We start from the raw sequence: 22,248 nt of genomic DNA, 5'->3' as shown, positions 1-22,248 counted from the left end.
CTGTCAAGCCCACATTTAGATTTTAATGCAACCATGTTTGATCCTATGAGAACTGGTAACACATTAATTATACTCCCTTTATACGATTTCTTTTTTGCTATAATATGGTGTACATGACAAGGGGATCAAGTTTTCGTATGCTCTACTAATTCACTTATATTTTCATCTACTTTACTAATTGAATTGGCTCTTGTCAATGCTTAGTCATCTCATGGACTATACTATTGGCAAGCAAGTTTTATACACTCACAATCGGGGCAAGAAAACTATAGATAGTGGCAGAGTCACTTACATTATTGAATGTGCAAAAAAAATGTTATTCCATCCCTCTGGTAGGTTATAGTTGATTAAGTCCACTACATAGATGCCAAGGGTTTGAAATGTTGGCATTCATGTTAATTTAGAGTTTTAAAACTTTTATTGGTGCATAAGAGTTAAGACATGAACGCTATTTGGCAAACTAGATTTGGACAAAAAACTCTTTGCACAACAAATTGAAATGAAGGACACCAATCCCAAATTTATATTAATGGTGAAGGAAATGAATTTGAGAAAGTTAATGCACCAGCATTTGATACTTTATATAGAATCATCCACAAATGAGAGGGTTTCCCTAAGGCATAAGATAACCATCATAATTAAGGCTTCATAACTAGGGCTTCTTCAAACTATGCCTTCCCCCAATCAATCCCCAATCAATCAAGGTTTAAACAAGAAGGTATCAACATAACTCATCTATTCACCAATTGCAATGTGAAGCTAGAAAAGTTTGTTCGTGTATGCTCGAACGATGGCTGATAGTTCTAGTTTAGGCCTGTAGTAGATGGGTTTCCAAATGCTCCAAGGATAAATAATGCACTCAAAATCCTCAATTATCTATGGAATGATGTTCAATTGGTATGGCACTCAAGTGAAGTGAAATATACTCAGCTAACTTGCCGTGCTCAACTGAAATGCTCCAATGAAATGCTGCTTTCTTTTTTTTGTCTTTATGTTGCTATGTTGGTTGCAATTGAGACCAAGAGAAAAGAAAAAGAATTGGTCGCAATTGCAACCAACACGGGCATGTATTAAAAAAAAAAAGGTTTCCTTTATAATGACGACAACCAAGCCATTTAAATTTTTTGGTCAAAATTTTAGGTCAAAATTTAGGGTTAAATCTACTAGTGTGTGCAAGTGAAGTCTCCCTTATTTGTCTTTCTAGGTTCAAGCAATAGTGCCATTTTTGCTCAACTCTCTCATATAGGCTCTTAGCTATTGAGTTGGCAATTTCTAGTGGAGCTTTCTTAAAATTTTCCATTGTGGCATATATAGCTTCCTCCACTTGATTTTTTTCAACTGTACTAAGATTATCAAATTCACATGAGTAAATCCTATCAAATCTGCATTATTCTTGACATTTTCATACAAATTTTCTAAGTCTGATACAAGATTGTGACTCACCACTTTGAATTGACCATTTTCATCTGACTTTGTTTTCTCCTCATCAGATTCTTCTTGTGTAATGTACTTTCTTCTCAATCTTTTCTACATTTCACCTCCTTGCTCTATCGGTTTTATCTTTTCTTTTGCCATTTCTATAGTAACATGTACACTAGCCCTTGTAGTAGGTGTTGTAGATTTGGGCTGACTCAACTTACACTACTACATTTGACCTCATTTTTCTACCAAATTTTTTGACCATCAACTAAAAAAGTTTAAGTTGGTCAGAATGTAGAAGACCAAAATTTCTCTTTTTTACATATAAGCCCCATGTTGGTTGAAATTTTGATCAACAGATACAGGGAAAAATGTGTTGGTTGAAATTTTGACCAACACGAGGCTTAGATGTAAAAACCAATAACATTTCTTGTTTGTTATTTTTCGTGCGCACGAGATCATTCACATTTTGTTGGAGTTGGGCACAATCACTAGACAAAAAATTGATGCTTTGCCCTTGCTTGCTCACGTCTTGATAGGGATAGTAGAAATTTCTTAGATATATCAAGGGTGAAAGGTTACTCTTGTCATTGGATATCTATAGATTAAAAGATGGTTTATATTAGCAAATATTGCTAGTTATCATGCAAATGCAAGGAGGTTTAAGCAATTAAAAACTGTCGTAGAGTTGAATCAATACCAAGTCATCCAATAAGGTAAAGATGTTTGGAGTACACTAAAGTAGAGAACTTGGTTTGAAGCTAAATCTCTCACAAGTAGTTGGTATTGATGTCAATGTAGTTTCTTAGTTTTGTTAAGATTGATATAATTTTAATTTGTGATCCTTTGTTTTCTTTGTATTCACAACAAAATAAAGAAAGGCTTCACAAGATAGAGGAGAAAAGAATATATTTACAATTATATGATGCTGTGGAAGCACTTGTTCACATCTATAGAGATGGCTATCGCACAATAGGACCCCACGAAAAAGACCTAGATGATACTATGGGACCCTGCAATTTCCTAGCATGCAAAGGCCTTGAATCTTTAGTTAGACATTTTGCTGGGTGCAAGACATGAGTCCCTAGTGGATGTGTTCACTATAAAAGAATGTGGCAACTTCTTGAACTTCATTCAAGAATGTGTTATGAGCTAGATTTCAGCAAGGTTCCTTTGTGCAGGTATAGACGGGGCTTTTGTTATTAAATGTACAATTTGTATTATTACATTTTCTAGAAGCATACTTCTTTTTGTTATAGATGATTAGAGTATATCTTCATGCAGGCATTTTAAAGAAAAAGTGAAACAACAAAGCAAGAAGGATGAAGTGAAATGGAAGGTGCTGGTGAGCAAAGTATAGGTAGCTAAAAGAGCTGTCAATGCCTTTTCATTAGCTGCCACTGTATAAAGATCAGCTTTCTTACAACACTGTACTAGTTTCTTATATTATAATTTTTTTACCAATTTAGGTTTTGGCTTCATATGAGTCTTTTTTGATTTTACAATGTTCCAAATTGAGTTCAATATTACCTACTGACTCAAAAGATGTAGAGATAGTATCTTGGCTATCTTGGAGTGTCTTGTGTTAATAAAAGTTGGATGGCATTATGAGAGGCTATTTTTATCTAATAGTTCATTTCTTATAGTTTGCAACAATTGATTATCATATATTCAATCAAAAGAAACCAATCTTCAAAGAACTGTACAATTTTATTTCGGTTGTTTATGTTTGAATGTCAAGCTCTAAAATTTTTTGCACTTAATAGGTGGTACTGAAACAAATACCCTAAATGTCCATGGGCACTATGGATGACGATGGCTTACATTGTTTGTTATGCATTGTAAGAGTCGATGATGATAATATCAATCCTATAAGTAGTCATATCAATAAAAAAATAACACGGTTGATCCTTATACATTGCACCTAAGCTAAGAACAGGCGACCAACATATTTGCATTAATTTTTAGTTGATTATAGCATGGTGCTTAAACCATTGTGCTCCAGATCTAGGAGCATTTTGATTGAGCCTTCCTTCTGCTTGGTTCAAACCCACCTTAAGGTATAAAATTTTATTCTAGCTTATAGAAAGCAATCATTTAGCCCATTTGGCTCTCACTTATTATTGACAAGTACATGGGTTGTACATCTTGGGCTTGGATTGTAGCTTATACTTTAGTGGTCGATTGGACTCTTTGTAACAATGCGATGTTTCCTTAATCAGAGTCACTTTGATGTGGAGATTGTATCTAAGCTGGGTAGTAGTTTCTCATTGGGACCATTTTTTGTTGTCTTGGTGAGTTGTCCAACAATCTTTGCATATTTTTCCTCTCATTTTCAAATTTATGCGCAAATAAGAATTATAATATTTCCCATTGAAGTGATAATGAGTTATGTAAAACAATCCTTTTATCACGTAGTGTTTAGCTTTTCAATTGGATCATTTTACAAGGTTCATGTACTATTTTGTCTATGATTGCAATGCTTGCTCTTGGAAAACTTTTCTTCTTCCATGTTTTGCTCATAAGAAAGGTTGATAATCTTGTTAAAAGTTTGATTTGAAATATTGATATTTTCTGTATTCAACTTTTTGGTATTCCTTCTGTTATATGATGAATGTATTTTATGCTTATTTCCTTTGGTTGAAATGCCAATAATAGGGTGTCAGCACATATGATTACATTGTTGCAATAAGGGAGCAAGAGCAACAAAATATGGGAGGAGCACAAAGCCCACAAATATCAATGACAAGTTTAGTGTCAGGATTGAGTCATTCAAGTTCTATGAGTGCATTACACCATGGGTCCTGGTGCACTCCACCACACCTTTTTGTAGAGGACCAAGTCTGAATCTACAATCTTTGAGACAAATGCAATGTGCACATGTTATTCATATTTTATGTCAATGGATCTATATAACTTACTACACCAATTTGGTGATTTTCAATTCTTTGTGTTGCCAAGAGATAGTGTCATGCCATCCATCAAGGTAGATAATCAAAATACAAAGAGGACACCCAATGAACAAAAAATGCACAAGAATAAAGGATCTATAAAGATTAGCCCTTGGGCATTGGCTCAAATGAATGCAGAAGAGGTTTCAAGGATTGCTACACAAGCAAGGAAAAACTCAAAAGTTCTATGTCCTATATCCAAGAAAAAAGGCATGCCAGTGATAGAGACAGATAGTAGTTTAGAAAGTAGCAGCAGAGATCTAAGCACAGAGATCTATTCTAATTCTAAAAATCATAGAAAAATGAATAAACATGGCAGATCACAATTAGCTCTCCAAGTGGTAGGCAACAAGCCTCTACTTCCCATTGTGACTAGTAATTCAACTATGCTTTTCAAACCTCTGATTTTGTCATCCAGCACCAACCTTAAGAGCCTTCCAGGTGATCTATGTTGTTTAAATCTCTCTCAAATATTGCTTATTTATTTGTTGCTATTGTCAGTCCCAATTCTAGGGATAGATTTATCAATTCACCCCTTGTACCACAGTTATCTTAGTATAGCCATGATAGTCAAACAGTGAAGGTTGAACTTCTTTTGAGATTCTCATGCATGGCTCTGAATACATTCTTGTCACATTAAATGAATAGGCAACTATTGTTGCTAAGAACACATTTTTAGTCTACTAGTCTTTTGTTTTTTTATGATCCATAGTGTTAGTTTATAGTTAATAAATTATAATATTAGTTTATCCACCACCTGTGAGCATCATCTAATTGTAATGAGAGCTAAGTGTTCCATTCATTCTCATGAGAAATGATTCCTTGTGAACTATTACTCATGAAATATGGGTCAATGAGTTTGACTTTAAATCTACAAAGTTGAATCTACAGTGAATTCTGCTCAAGGTTTTGGCATTGTGAAGTGTAGCCCAGTTGTTTATGTGCCAATGGAAATACTGAGAACGCTAAGACATGGCATGGTTACTCCCATTGATATTATTTCTTTTTTGATAAATATATCTATTGCATTTTCCTTGGTTTTTTAAATGGGAAGTAATCTAAGGGGAGAACACTTTGTTATTTTTCCCAGTAAGTGTTTTTATAAATATAAAATGATAGCATTATTTAGACTTTTACAATACACCAAATTTTTCTTTGCTTCAATTATTGAACACAAAAATTTTGTGATATCCCTGTGAATATGTTAACAATATTGAGATGAATCTTTTTCATTCATTAATTTCTCAGAGAGATTAATAGTCTCATTTGGCATGCGAATGATTTCTACGGTTGCATGGAATCTGTTTTGTAGGCTTGCCCAAGGCTGATGAAGGGGAATCTCTCTTGTCTATGTGGTGAAACACATCCACCTAGCATTGCCCAGCATGTTGGAGTAGGTCTTTTATTTAGTTTTAATATTTTTTCTTGTCTCTCAAATGGGCACGTGCATTTATCACTCAAATGCATTCCGTTCAACTATTGTTATTATTTTGTGTCATGAAATCTTTAGGTGTTGTTAAGCCATTTTGGATGGCATGAAATCCTAAGTAATAAATCATGCATATTATTTTTGTTTATTATTCTTTTCTTGTTTCTATAGCTATGTGAGACTTAAGTTGTTTAATAAATTAATATTATAGTTAGAAGGTTTGGCACTGATGGTTTGGGAGGTAATATTGATTGAAATTTTGTTGCTATAATAATGCATTAACTCACAGACCTATATTTCAGTGTTTCACAACCTCACATAGGGTGGCCTCCAAGTTATGGGCTTTTTAAATTATAATTAGTCATTTATTTATTCACTAGTGCAGGATGCCTCTGCAGTAAAAAGGTTTTAGACCAAAAACATTTAAATGTGTTGGTTGATTACTATTCAACTCATTGATTACTCTACTTACCAAAAGACTGTCAATCCAAATTATGAATTACATGTAACTAGATTATATAATTTATTCTCCACAAGTCATATTCAACCATTATTATTATTTAAGTTTCTTTTAAAAGCTTGAACTATTATTTCTGTGCTATAGCTGAAACTAAAACATCAGTAAAAGAGGACAATGGTAACAATTATACATATTTCAGAAAGCTGGTGTAAGAGAAGAGAGTAAGAGAAGGGATAGAGAAAAGATAGAATAAGCCATGGGGAGCAAGCACAAATAGCATTAAGTCAAAGAGTATCTTGGGTTTGAATCATAATAGGGTCCTAAATGTGCCTTCTTACTTTGGCTTGAGTATTAGATTAATTTATTTCCCATAAAAAAATTGTGCAAGATGTAAAATGCTTTTCATTTTCTTTTCTGGAACCTTTGGTTTGAAAAACAACATATGAGTGCGATATTGCATGATGTTCCAATTTTTAAAGGTTCCTTTAAGTTCATTATTCTAGGTTTTGAAAAATTATAGAGGTTTTTGTACCCTTTTAGAAGTATTATCTATCTTGTTTCCTTGGTGTTTTCTTTGCTCAAGAACTATAGAACGATTTAGATCTCATTATCCAATCTTGAAAGAATGCTTTATATTACTAGCTAAAATGGATGATTTTGTGGGTGGAAAAAAACATGCTACACAAAATGTCTTCTCTAAGGATTTTCTATAAAACTTCTCAAAAACATACTCCATAGGAAGAAATTGAGAATGGCTCAGAAAAGCCATCTAATTCTAATTTTCCTTCAACAACAATGGCTAGTTCTATGAGGGCACCCCTTTGCCCAATTTCTAGACAACAATAGAAACTTGCAGGTCTTTGTACAAAGAATTTCTATGGTTCTCAAAGATTTGAGGAAACTCCCACCAAAACCAAAGGGAAGGGTTGTGGAAAGGCTGATGATTTAGAGTTACCTCTTTTTACATTACCACAAAAGAATGGATTTGTACCATCCTTAACTACAAATTTGAATAACAAAAACAGGTTTTGCTGGGCACAGAGACATGAAACCAATATCACTAATGGAACTACAAACCATTTGGACAACTCACAACCTCCTATTTGTCTAAGTTACTCAAGTGTGTATGATAGTGTAGGTGTATTTGTGGTGTTGTTGAGATACATGCTATGCCATCTTAGAGTATGGTGAAGTTATAGATATACTCAACATGTATCACAAGTAGTTAGAAGCAATTACATATTTGTATCCACTACCACAGACCATGGATGGTATTTGGTTGTAGTGTAGGAAGACATGTATATGGTTCAGGTAAATTTGTTTGGTGAACAACTTTTGACCATGTGTGAGTAACAAGGGTTAATTATGTGTGTTTATTATTCATTCAATGTGTAATATGCTAACGTCATGGTATACATAAAGTAGATTTTTTTTTGAAGGTATTGATGCAACCCAAGCTTACAAGTATGCTATGTAAGGTAATGGCATTGTGCAAGTAGAAACTATGTTGTGCAATACAATAGTCATGCTGTGCAAATACAACTATCTCCCTATAGTTGTGCATGCCATTAAATGTTTTGAGAAATGTTGTAAGAGGTTGTATGCAATGTTACTCCAGCCTTATCAAGTAGGTCCTTTCTAGATCAACCTAGGAAAATTATAGGATTATTCACGTTGATTAAATGACTAGGTTAAATGTTATTGCTTGTATGGCTTGAGTTGTTCAAGTGGTAGTGAGCAAAGTGGACTACCTTCTTCTTGGGGAAGTTGTACATGGACGATGATGGTAGTTTCTGGTTGCTCTATGCTTTCTTTGTGGGTGATGGTGTTAATTTATTGGCATATATTTTCTTGGTATTGTGGACTGCCATCACTAGTACATTTGACCCCATTTTTAGACCAAAAATTTTGACCATCTATTAAAATGGGGTCAAATTCGTCAGAATGGGCAAGAAAAAATGTCCTCTTTTTAAAATCCATGCTCGTGTTGGTCAAAATTTTGACCAACACGGGCTTGTTATGTTAAAATTAAAAAAAGGTTCTATTTTGCATGCACTCTAATTCATTGAAATGATTAAAATCCACTTCATCTGCTAATTTAGGTCGGCACCTCATTTGAGGAAGCTTCAGACCCTTAATAATGTCGATAGGTTTCTTCATCTATTGAAATAGCATGGCTGCACTAAAGTCAAAATTGCCCGTATAATGAGGTATCAACCCCAACTTATGGTATTTGTAGATAAAGTATTGGAACCTAAGATCAAACTGTTGGAGGATTTTGGTTTCATGGATCGAAATCTGGCCAAACTTTCGAGCTTATACCCAAGCATATTAACACATAGCCTCAAGATCTAACTTCCCAACATGAAATTTTTTAAGAATGTATTTTAGTCTGAGGATGTGCTCATCAAAGCCCTATTAAGAGATCCATGACTTCTTGGTTAGAACTTGCAGAAGACCCTGAGGTCCTCCCTCGCTTTTTGGGAAGGATGCATATTTTGTGGGCCGAAGCTCATAAGCTTCTTAAAAATAAATCTGTGTGTTCTCAAAAAGACTTCTCTGAGGCTTGCATGCATCGATCTTATTCACAAGATTTTTTCTTACTAGAGAGGGAAAATGTTCAAATATATAGTAAATTTAGTGACTATTAGTAGCATGGAAATGTTAGAGGCAAAGATAGAGAATTTCAAACTCTACCGGCTATTGACTCAAGAAATATGCTAACTACTCAGAGCTGCCCCTCAGGTCATTTCATTTTCAAAGGAACATGTTAGTGAAAAGATGAACTTACTAGTTAATAAGATGGAGCTCCCTATAGATTATGTAGTGCAGCACGCTAGCTTGTTGAAAATCAATTTAGAAAAGACTATGAGGCCTAGGTGTCTGGTTTTGCAAAAAAATAGAACCATGGGTTGCCTTGACCTTCTTCTTTTGACGCCATTGTTGATGCCAGAGGTATGGTTTATTAGAAGGATTATAAAAGAGTATCCTAAATTTGAAACACTGATGAAAATTTATGAAAATGCCATCTCCAATGCCCCCAACTCCAATCGCATAAAAAGATCAAGAACTTACTTTTCCAAGTTAAAGTGAGAGTCAGAACTCAAAAGTCACTAGAAGCTTATAATTTAGTCTATGTTAGAAGATAGGCAAGCCTTCCTCATCAGGGTATTGACTATGAGGTACATAGGAGCTATGTAAGTATACCCTTTGCCATGCTTTCTTTGTCTAGTTTCTCTTCAAGCAAGGTAGGCATTATTTTATTTAAATTTTAAAATGAGCTAATTTTTATTAGAATAGAAATTCAGAGTGATGTAATTGAAGTATTCAATGGTTGTTAGCTTTGTCACATATAACATAAATTGCATCAATTATTTTCCAAATGGGAAATATGCTCTAACACGGAGGGAACAACCAACTATGCATAATGTTCAGCTAACGATTTTTCAGACCCTGAATGTTTGCACACTTTGTACTTTTTTTAATGTTTAATACTATTTAGAACACAAGTCAGCTTGTGTAAGATATCTGAAGTCAGTAAACCAAAATAGTAGGTTTTTAAATTTACTGTGGAAGTTCATAAGAAACTAAACATCATCAAAAAATATGCAGTTGTAAGTTACTCAATAAATGGTTCTAAGCATAGTTTAAAAACTTTATGTGGAGATGAAGTGGATTTTAAATGCCCGTGTTGGTGTGTATGGAAGAAAAGATGCTAATGATATTCAACATTCTTAATTGTTGAAGTCACCACCATAGATATTGCAGGCATATTATTAAATAACACATTGATATCCTAAATGAAATCCTATGCTCTTATACTTTTACCTTGAGCTCTTTGATAAGTGTGGGGTTAGCATATGATCCCCAAGTCTTGTCAACCCAAAATCATGATCGAATATGCAATTCTAATATTAACCTTATACAGATACAAAGCAAGACTTATAGCTACTCTACCAAAGTCCTGGAGATCAAGTGCTGATTTTGGTCATCTAGTGTTCACTGTAGTAGCTTTTTACCTATGTGCAGGAAGAAATAAGGTTTGTTTGTACTTGCATATTTCAAGCTTGTTATTAGGCCAATAATAATCTTTTGATTCTATAGTCAATATGAATGAAGGATATAACCTAGGAACAATTTTTTTCTCTTTTTTCTTTTTCTTTTGGGTGAACAACTTAAACAAAATTCAAACCATTACTCTTGTGTTACTTTTTATCATCACACATATGACAATGCTACAATAATGGCCTCAAGTTAGTCTTCTCTAAACTTTGGTTTCTTGTTTATCCATATACCCACCCTAAGTTCTGGAACTTGCTGTGCAAAAACCTAACTTATTTATCTGGATGCAGTTAAAAGTTCATAGGATGAAACTGATCGAGATATGTGGTACATCAGACTTTGAGTTTTCAAATGTGAGTGTTCTTTTTGGGTGCATAGAAATCTTGAAGGTTTTGTAATATTATTCACATTATCAATTTGTAGATGCTAATTAAATCAAACAAGGAAACCCTCTTGATGATTTATGTTTGTTCTTAACTACACACACACACACACACACACACACACACACACACACACACACACACACACACACACACACACACACACACACTTTTTTTTTCTAATTTTTTGGGCTAGGTTGCAACATCTATGAATGATCTCTGTTTTGATGTTGTGGGAATTGCCAAAGAAAAGAAGGATCCAAAATCTATGAAAAACAATAGAGGTGTGTTTTCTTTAGAGACTATTTTTTTAATGTGATGATATTGGTTTTTTAACCTTTGCATATTTTTTATATGGCAAGTTCGTTTCATTAATTATGGTCAAGTTTAGACTAGGTTCATTCTTGTTACTTAATAGATACATTCTTATATTTTTGTGCTTGCTTGGTGCTGAAAATTGTGAAAGATTATTTCGGGTTTTTTTACATTGTAGTGATTGTGGCCTTTACAAATTTCTCCTATATAAAATTCATATGGGTTGGCATATCTCAGATCCTTATTGTTGAAGATTTCAAAGTGCATTGTACTCTTATGTCTTAAATTGGTTTGACAGACCAACTGCATAATCATTTTTCTATTCTTTACATGGTTGAATTTATTTTCACACCATCTTTAACTATTTCTTAGGTTCACATTGATTTAGTATGGAAAATTGGAACAAAAGCCTGGTCTAAATTCTGGTTGTTATGATTGTTATAGGCAACTAAGTGTATTGGGTGTGTATGGACAAAACTTTTGGATGCATTGCCAAGCAAGAGAATACATGAAGACGAGGTAGAATCTGACAATAGTGGAAAATCAATTGATGATGAATATGAATTTGAGGTAACTTGGTTCATATATTATACCTAAAATTTTATGAAGTTATTTTTATATATCTGATGTTATTCCAATGTGGATAGACATGCAATGCATTTCTCATATAATAATTAATAAATAAGGATGTAAAATCAACTTAGCTACATTGTTTTATGTGAAAGAATTTGTTTCTTAGTTAAGAATTGGTACTTGAGTGTTTCTTTTATTGATGATTGGAAGCACAAGCTTATATTTCTACATGGTTGAAGGATGAGCTATAGTTAAACATAATAATATTTTATTGTAACTATAGTAACATTCCACTTGCATGGTAGTAAAATGGTGTAGGAAAAGTGTAAGTGGAAATCAAATATTCACATCCAATTAAAACACAAGGCAAAAACTTGGGGGTTAACTAAACAAAACACTAGCTCTTATAAAAAAGCTACATTATGTTCTGAGATCTTGAGAGAGTTGATCTGACTACAGTGTTTGTATCCCTTTCCTAGTTTCCTAGTTTAAATTGCAATTTGGATTACTATGAGATTTTCATATATTGCCTTTATTGTGAAAACCCTGCTCTTGGATAGTTTAGCCTTTTTGAAGATGACACCAAAATAGTCTGGTTCAATAGTTGATGCCGAAATAATTAAACTTAGAGCTCTATATAATGGCATTGCCGCAAAAATCCAGGGAAGTTTTTTTCAAATGTCCTTTGTAAGCTAAAAGTTCTAAGCCTCCCTTGGATGTTAACCTTACTCTTGATTTTGATAATGTGAATACAAGAAAAAGAGATGGTTGAATTGTCAAGAATAGGATTGGATGGATTGGCTATGATGGGGTAGAATCTAGCTCTCAACATTGTAGAAAAAGGCTTCCCCATCTTAGTCTACAATCGGAGCCCAAAAAAGGTAGATGAGATGGTAGATAGAGCCAAGCTAGAAGGCAATTTGCCATTAAAAGGCTTCTATGATGCCAAGGAATTTGTGCTCTCAATCGAAAAGCCCAGAGTCATAGTCTTTCTAATCAAAGAAGAGCCCCCCATGGACAAATCAATTGAGACTCTAGCTGCCCACATGGAAGAAGGGGACTATATTGTGGACAGTGGGAATGAACGGTATGAAAACACAGAGAGAAGGCAGGAGGAGGCAAGGAAGAGGGGGCTTCTGTATGTGGGCATGGGGGTTTCAGGGGGTGAAGAGGGTGCCAAGAATGGCCCTTCTCTTATGCATGGAGGGTCATATGAGGCTTACAAGTATATTGAGGATAAAATTGTTAAGATCGCTGTGCAGGTGAATAGTGGCCCTTTTGTTACCTATATTGGAAAGGGTGGATCTGGCAATTTCATCAAGATGGTGCACAATGGGATTGAGTATGGTGACATGTAGCTTATTGCAGAGGCTTATGATGTGCTAAAGTCTATAGGTAAGAAAATTCAAGATTCAATTATTTCTTACTTTCTATGAGTGCTTTTTTTTGGTGGGTGATATGATCTACTGAAGTTTGTAGGTAAAGAAAATTAAGAGTCAATTTGGTTTCAATTTCACAAGCCTCTTTTGTGGTCATTATTTCTGACAATTTGGAGTTGTAACTTTCCAACCCATCATCATGGGTAGAAGATAATTAGGATCATCCTTCATATTTAGATGAATTTATAAAATGTAAATCCCAATTATCAAGGAAATCCTATCTAAACTTTCATCAAATTGAACTGATGTACGCAATTCCTCACAAACAATAAAAAATAGTTGCAAAAACACCCAAGAATTTGAGTAGATCTGGATCAAACTCTGATATAGTTAAATTCAATATTCTGCCTTAACATTCGCCACTTTCTTCCCTTATTATAAGATCCAAAAAGGCATCCTTTATGTGGTTGCAGATTTTTTGCATGCAAGACAAGTGGAACCTGCTTTATGATAGCAGCTATACAATCTCCATGAAATAAAAACTGTATTGCAGTCTTATCAAAATAAAAATGTTATTCCAATCTCAATTATCTAGAAGCAATTTTTACAACTTGAACCCAATTTCTAACTAAATCCATCTTTAGAAACACCATATTATGATCTTCAAAACTTTGCATTGGATAACTGCTGCCAAACTTAATTGTGACTGAAAGGAGATCAATGCTTCTATATCGAATCCTCAAAATCTTGAAGTATTGAACTGCTTGGTTTAAGATAAAATTATTTTTTGTTTAAGATGTGCCAACTTGACTACTTACTATTTCTTGAATCCATGCCAAGATAGCCAAACTTAGACTCTTTTATATTCTAGTATTTTTTCACTTTCTTTATTTTGAATTTTTTTGGACATTTGGGTGGTCCAACTCGAAGGTGGATTAGCTACCTTGCTACATGATTATATCATGCTTTCATCCTCTTTCTATTCATACATATCAACAGTTTTAAGATGTAGAAGATCTTTTGGCAAATCCAGAGAAAATAAGTATCACTGATCGATTTCTATGGAATCTTGTATTGACAAGCATTCTTCATTTTAATTTGTTACATTGGCATTTTTCAAATCAATCCTTTTGCACATATACTATAGTAGATCACCAACTATGTTATGCCTTTTTTAGCATCCTCCTATGAGCCTTCTCTTCACAGGTTTTAGTATTTGGTCACATCTAAATATCCTTTTTCATGGTTTCAAATAAATTCTTCATCCCTTAAAAAATAGTTCTGATGTGTGAACTCTTTAAAAGGGTGGGTATACACCATTTTCAAAGGGACATACTTAGTGAAGCAATTAATTGAATTGTTAAAGCAAATTATGCATACAACCATTGCCACAGTCTTCATTTGTATTTGAGGAAATAGTGCAACAACTTTCCTAGCATTCAATGAATCAGTTTTCATTGCTCTTAAGCTTGTGAATAACATCCACAATTGCACTGTGGTCATGCTCATGACTTCTTCCATAAATTATGCCAAGCATGACTCAAAATTTCATTTCTCCTTATAAGATGCATCTTTGTGGTATTCACAAGCTACAGTGTGACCAATCTTGGAAAATTGATCCACAACAATGACCAAAATATACCATCAAAACCTTTGTGTATGACTCATTATAAAATGCATGCTAATACATTGCTTATGTTTATAAATTTTCCAAGATACTAAGTATCAATATTTTGCCTAGTTTTAGTTGCCTAAGCTTGGCAAGTTTTCAAATGTAACATATGTTCACTTAGATCGCAATATCTCAAGTCTTAGAAGACAAATATTTACAATCTTCTAGTTGTTGTAGGATTTTATTTCTCCCATATTATTTTGATAGCTAACTAGCATGTGCTTCACATAATATGGTCTTCCTCATGGTAGCTTGAGGACAACACAAATTATTTTCTTTGGAATAAAATTGATCATGCATCATGAAGTCCAAATGGGAACTCATAATGCCTATATTTTATTCTTTACAAGGATTATTAGTGGCTCGAAGGGCTAGATTTTAGTGTAATACATCCTTGAGATGCTTCAAACTTGCCACCTCATTAGTCATAGTTGTACATGAAATCCTTTGAGAACCAGAGCACTGGTAACCACATTTATCTTCCCTACCTTGTACTTGATTATAAATGTGAAAGTCCACAAATAACTAGACCATTTAATATGGGGAGCATGTAGTTGTTCTTGAGTTTGCAAGCATTGTAAAGCTTGATTATCCATATTTAATGTGAATATAAATGTACATTGATGCCTGAAAGCTGGATTTGTTGGCCTCGCTTGCAAATAATTGATATAGCTTATGTTCACTGGGTTCTTTGTTAGGAGGACATCACTTGGAAATGTTCAATATTTGGATCTATATTGTGTGGTTCTCTCATGGGATTTAAGTTGAAATGTGTTTTTTAGAACTTATTATGATTAAAGGAAAACTAATTATGAGGTTTGGTTACAACAGTGACCAATCTGCCTGAACAACATTATGTTTTTATGATTGGGATGAGTTTATTATGTTAATCTAATGCTGAAACATCTTTCATTTAGTTGAAACTTCATTGGAGAGTCATATAATAAGCAAGCCCTAGTTAGATGAGGGTTTGTAAGAGCAATTTGGGGCTTTCATAGTTATAGGGTATATGAGACCAAATTGATTGTAATTTCTTTTGATTGGGGTTAAACAACAACACTATTGAAAGCTTGAGGGCCGAAAGCCACATATGTCACACACTTGTTCTATAAAAGTGGGGTCAAATAGGCCAAAAACTAGTGATAGTCATCTATTGGGGACAGTTGATCCAAAACATCAATATCTAATTTTTATCTTGATGAACTTGTTTGATCTTGAATATTCAGTTGAATTTATCTTGCCTCTAAACATAGATGTATAAACTATCAGTGTTGGAGCTCTATTTCTCATGATAGATTTTGAGTTTTTGATCACTTCATTTATAAATCTTTCAGGCTCTGAAGAAATTTTTTGATGGAGATGCCATATTAAAGTTAGATCCAAAAATAAATAGAAATGCTGCTACAAACTTGGTGATAGAGAAAGTGCTATTAAGGAGTGGTTAAAAGGCTTGGCAGTGATTTGGTTTTGATCAATCAGGTACGCTTCATGTGTCCAGACTTTGTCTACTCAGAATTTAGCTCTTGTTTATGGCCTATTATTATTATGAGCTTTATAAGTTTATATAGTTCATTTCTCTGTTAAAAATTGCTATTACATTTTGGTTATCTTTGTGTTGTACATAATCCAAATTAAACCCATTTATTTCTTATTACAGGGCCGCATCAGCCTTATGCTCGAAAAAAGAAGAGGAAGCCTCATGTCATAAGATTAGAACCACAAGCGCCATAGGAGAATGTCAAAGATAGTCATGATGTGCCTATTAGCATCATGACTATCTTTAGCATTCTCCTATGGCTTGCAAGGGAGATCAACTAGCAAAGATGCTTTGTTAGCTTTTAATAGGCTTCATAGATGAGATTGCATTATATGAGATTCATTACTACACTCGGGAATGGGCTCATCTTCAATCTTCAGATTGAAGATGAGCCCATTCTCGAGTGTAGTAATAAATCTCAAAGCTCCTTTAGCCCAAGCATATCATGTCCTTCGGATGATCTTTCTAAAGCTGCATCAACATTGTATCCTTGAAGTGTTTGATTCTTCATCTTTCTTCTTTTTTATTCTACCAAACAATTCTTATGGTTTAAGTTTTCTTGCCATATAGGGTTGCTTAGTTTTTATCAATTTTTAATTTTAGTCAGAAATCTCTATATATCTTTTCTTTCCAGATAGGGTTGCTTAGTTTTTATGTAAATGTCTTTGCTTTTGCAGTTTGGACTTGAATTCACCACTAATGCTCTTAATACTGCAGTGGGGGTGGCCATATTGGGCTTGTTTGTTCAGCTTCTGGGCTCTTCTATTCAGAAGGGGATCTTTGCTAGAGGTTTTCGAATAATATTGTTGACTCTAGTTGGTCGTGAGGTAATTAATATTACTTTATTCTACTAGTTTCTTCAAGTGTTTGATGTTGTAATGTGTGCTTTGAGTTTTAGACCTTAGTTTATACCTGCCAACAACAAGACTACTTCGCTTCATTAGAATCATGAATAAGGAATGCAGAGGTAAGCTTTTCTAGATTTTTGCTAAGAAAATGTTGATATTAAAGTAGTGGGTCTGCTTGGCATTTTATGCAAATTTGTTTGGTGTAATTTAATATTTGAAGAAAACTATTGAAATTTTTCCTGTCCTTCCTATTTTATGCAAATTAAATATGAGATTCATTGTTACTTGACTCCTCTACAATTTTCAATAATTGTTGGGATGCTAAGAGCATATCTTCTTGGAATGTTGGTATCATGATGCCAACTTGCTACTATAGGTAATGTGCTTTACATTTTTTCATCAAATAAAATATCACAATAAATAGTAAATGGTCTCCATCTAGGTTAACGTTTGGTAAAAATCACAGCATTGAGATTGTTATTTTACATTTGAGGAAACTCAACATTGGTCCACTTATATGTGTCATGAATGATATTTGCAGGAAGGTCTCTTCTTTATTCTAGAGTCCCCCAGGTGGTTATTGGATAACCTTTTTTCCTAATAATTTCCTCATGGTTAGTGATTTATGTGAATTGTTAGAACTTCTAGAATCAGATTTTTTTTTATATAGCTTATGCTTGGTGCAAGAAACCAGATTTTGGATATGTTACATGCTTATTAGCTGGCAACACCATACTAGATTTATGTAGGTAGTTAATAGAGTGAGTGAAGCTATGAGAAACTCAATCCATGATTCCAAAGCACAATTCTACTTAGTGGTTTTAGTTTAGAGAATCCATTTTATGATATGGATACATATTAGATAACATACCCACATGAGCCCAACAAACCTTAATTCTTAGACTGTGAAGGATACTGTGTGAAAATTTGACATAAACCTTCCTAAACTTATTTAACAAAACTAGAACCAAATGAGGATGACAAATGAAATGTTTTTTCTACTTTGGGGACCCATTTTTTGGGTTATCTTCTAATGCAACTCTACAATTTCTTTTGCATAGTGAATTTTTTAATGTAAACTTATAAATAGGTATGGAGAAATTATTTGTCTATATTGCTTTAGAAGTAATGAAAATAGGGTGAGATTACATTTGGGTTTACTTTTGGTGATGTCATTAACTAAAGTTCAAGAGACTCATTTTGTATCGTTGAGTTCATCATGTAAGAATGCCAATGATGCTGAATGAAAATTTTCTAACTCTTAAGTGTTTGTAGAGCCTATGGAAGCATTAATTATGTAGAGCATCTTGAGTTGGATGTTTCCTAAGGTGCATTTAAACAGTCATCATTCGCTAAGAAGCAAGAGACTCATCTTGGACAGTTGAGTCCATCACGTGGGATTGACAATCATATTGCTGAGCAAAATTGATCTAGCTCTGATGTTCTTGGAGAGCGTAATGCAGAACATAATATTAGAATTTCAGTTTGGGTGTTTGTTGGATGAGGAGTTCTAGTTGTGAAGGTTTATTTTCTACTCAATGATTATGCAATATGTCTTCAACTACTAAGCTCATGTTTTTGAAGTTTAAACTTTAAAAATAATTTAGACATTTTATCTTGTGACTTCCAATTTTATCATGTTCTAATCTTCTTTGGGTAATAATTTGCACTTTTGGACAATTTTATATTATCTTTTAATAGATTTATATTTATTTTTGGACAAATTTATAGACACCACAATGTATATGGGAGGTCCTTTGCTTATGAAAATGCATGCATCCACTATATGTAGATGCTTTTTTAATGTAAAATTGTAAGTGGATCTACATGATACTAGTTATTGGTTAAACTTTTTTAGGTAGAAGGAGCTGGCCTGGCGATCTGACATGGTGAGTGGGTTTAAAGTGGCAACTTGTTGGGGCAAGTTAGTGAGGCCACTTAGAGAGGCAACTTGGCGAGCTGACTTGGTGAGTAGACTCAAAGACTGACCTTGATGAGGCGCTTTGGTGGGGTGACTTGATGAGCGAACTCAAAGTAAACTTGGTGAGCATACTTGCACATGCGACTTGGTGACATGACTTGGTGGGGTGACTTGGTGAGCCCACCTAGCAAGCATACTTGAACAGTCGACTTGGTGAGATGACCAAGTGAGCTAACATGGTGAGCGGGCTTAGAGAAGAAACTTAGTGGGGCAACTTGGCAAGCACACATAATGAGCCAACTTGTCGAGGAAAGGTGGTAAAACCACTGGTTGAGCTAACTTGGTGAGCTAACTTAAAGAGTCAACTCATTGAGGTGACTGGGTGGGGGTGACTTGGTGAGCTAACCTAGGGGGCGAACTGGTGAGCAAACATAAAGAGTCAACTTGGTGAGCATACTTGAATTGTCAACTTAGTGAGCTGACTGGGGAGTCAGCCTGGTGAGCTGACATGGTGAGTCGACTTAAAGTGGTGAGTTTGTGGGGCAAGTGGGGGTGACTTGGTGAGCTAACCTGGAGAGTTGGCCTAGGGGGCAGACTTGGTGAGAAAACTTAGAGAGTCACTTGGTGAGCGTACTTCAATTGTCAGTTTGGCGAGCTGACTAGGAGAGCCAACCTGACAATCTAACATGGTGAGTGGGCTTAAAGTGGCAACTTGGTGGGGCAAGTTGGCAAGTTGACTTAGCAAGGCCACTTAGAGATGCGACATGGCGAGTTGACTTGGTGAGAAAGGTTGATGAGTGGACCTAAAGACTGACCTTGATGAGGCACTTTGGTGGGGTGACTTGATGACTGAAATCAAAGAGTCAACTTGGCGAGCATACTTGAATAGTTGACTTGGTGGGGCAAGTTGGCAAGCCAACTTAGCGAGTCCACTTGGTGAGGTGAGATGGTGAGTCAACTTGGTGCAGCAACTTGGTGAGCTGACTTGGTGAGTGGACTTAAAGACTGACCTTGATGAGGTGCTTTGGTGGGGTGACTTGATGAGTGAACTTAAAGAGTCAACTTTTTGAGCATACTCGAACAATTGACTAGGTGACATGACTTGGTGGGCTGGCTTGGTGATCGGACTTGGCATGCATACTTGAACAGTAAACTTGGTGAGCTGACTGAAAGAGTCAACTCATTAAGGTGACTGGGTGGGAGTGACTTGGTGAGCTAACCTAGAGAGTTGACCTAGGGGATAGGCTTGGTGAGCAAACTTAAAGAGTCAACTTGGTGAGCGCACTTGAATTGTTAGCTTGGCGAGTGGACTCGGGGACTTGGTGGGACATGTGGGCGAGCTAACTTGGTGAGGCGACTTGGCGAGCTAACTTGGTGAGTGGATTTAAGTACTGACCTTGATGAGGCACTTTGGTGGGGTGATTTGATGAATGAACTCTGAGTCAACTTGGTGAGTGCACTTGAATAGTTGACTTGGCGAGTGTACTTCAATTTTCAGCTTGGCGGGTTGACTTGGGGAGTTGGCTTGGCGATCTAACATGGTGAGTGGGCTTAAAGAGGCAACTTGGTGGGGCAAGTTGGCAAGCCAACTTAGCGAGGCCACTTAGAGATGTGACATGGCGAGATGACTTGGTGAGCAAGCTCGATGAGCGGACCTAAACACTGACCTTGATTGGGCACTTTGGTGGGGTGACTTGATGACCAAACTCAAAGAATCAACTTGGCAAGCATACTTGCACTAGTACATTTGGGTTCATTTTTTGACCTTTATTGGTCAAATTTTCGACCCAAATTTTGACCAAATTCGACCAACCCATTGGTCAAAATTTTTTTGCTCAAAATTTTGACCAACTCACTGGTACATGATTTTTCTCAATCATGTAACTAATTATATATTCTTCATATTAGTTACTATTGGTGTTTTTCAGGCATTCTATAAAATAGTTCACATGCCTATGTATGATATGACATTTTGCATGCATCCTGCATTCTCTCTTATCCGGGTAATGATGGATTACATAGAGTGATTTGAAACCATGATGCTAAAAAACACACAATCAAATGCAAAATGAACTTGCACTACAAATGGATTGTGGAAATATGATATTGGTAAAATTGCATGCATGTCTACTAGGACAATGGCAACTTAAACATATATTTGTCCTGGTAGACATGCATGCAAAATTAAGAATATTAGATTTCCACAATCCATTTGTAGTGCAAGTTCATTTTGGATTTGATTGTGTGTGATTTCTAGAATCATGGTTTTAGGTCACTCTGCGTAATCCATCATCAGCCAGATAAGAGAGTGTAGGATGCATGTAAAATGTCATATCATAGGCAAGACATGTGAACTATTTTATAGAATGCCTAAAAAAAATTTACAGCTTGTTGGTGGAAATTTCCACCTTCATTGGTCAAAATTTCCACCAACGCTTGGGGTTTTTCTAACTTTGTTGGTGGAAATTTCCACCAACACCTAAATTTTTTTCTACCTTTGTTGGTCAAAATTTCCACCTTCATTGGTCAAAATTTCCACCAAACACCTAATTATTTTTCTACCTTTGTTGGTCAAAATTTCCACCTTCATTGGTCAAAATTTTCACCAATGCCTAAATTTTCTTTCTACCTTTGTTGGTCAAAATTTTGACCAATGTGCAATTTTTTTTCTACCTTTGTTGGTCAAAATTTTGACCAATTCTTGTATGAACCTAGACAATAGCTTTGGTGGGTTTTTGACCTCAAAATTTTGACCAACCAGTGAGTTGGTCAAAGTTTTGACCAAAAAAAATTGGCCAATGGGTTGGTCGAATTTGGTCAAAAAATGGTCAAAAATTGGGTCGAAAATTCGACCAATAAAGGTCAAAAAATGAACCCAAATATACTAGTGTTAGCTACATTCTTTTATTTTTTTATTAGTTGGGCCTTAGCCTTCCTCTTCTTTAGGTCTATGGGACTAGGTGCTTCCTTGGCTTCTTCTCCCTTGGCACCTTCAATCTCATCCTCTAGCTACTCTTCTCCTATTCCTTGAGTAAGTGCAAGTGGTGCTTGTGCTTGGGTATCTTATCCCTCTTCATCCTCTTCTTCTTCATCTTCTTCCTGCTTGTCACCTTCTCCAAATTTAGCTTGTAATTTCTTGACCAATTTCTCTTTCTTCTTGATAACAGAGGTAGGTAAAAGTACAAAGTTGTGTCACCTTTCAAGATAACATATTAGAATGACTAAATTTGAGTATTTCTATCCAAAAAATATTTTTTCTCAAACATCTGATCTTGATAAACTCATTCTAGCTAAGTTAT

General features: G+C 35.0%; 1 pseudogene; it reads left to right on the top strand.

Moving 5' to 3' along the window:
* Positions 1-12,482: 12,482 nt before the first annotated feature.
* The window catches only part of LOC149571672 (callose synthase 12-like), a 32,646-nt pseudogene continuing 22,880 nt past the window's right edge, over positions 12,483-22,248 (top strand).

This window comes from Cupressus sempervirens, chromosome 2 (genome assembly GCF_028749045.1).
Source record: "Cupressus sempervirens isolate cs-2001-9-10 chromosome 2, ASM2874904v1, whole genome shotgun sequence".
Lineage (NCBI taxonomy): Eukaryota > Viridiplantae > Streptophyta > Pinopsida > Cupressales > Cupressaceae > Cupressus > Cupressus sempervirens.
The sequence above is the reverse complement of the archived record's forward strand: the minus strand, read 5'-3'. Positions and strand labels throughout refer to the sequence as shown.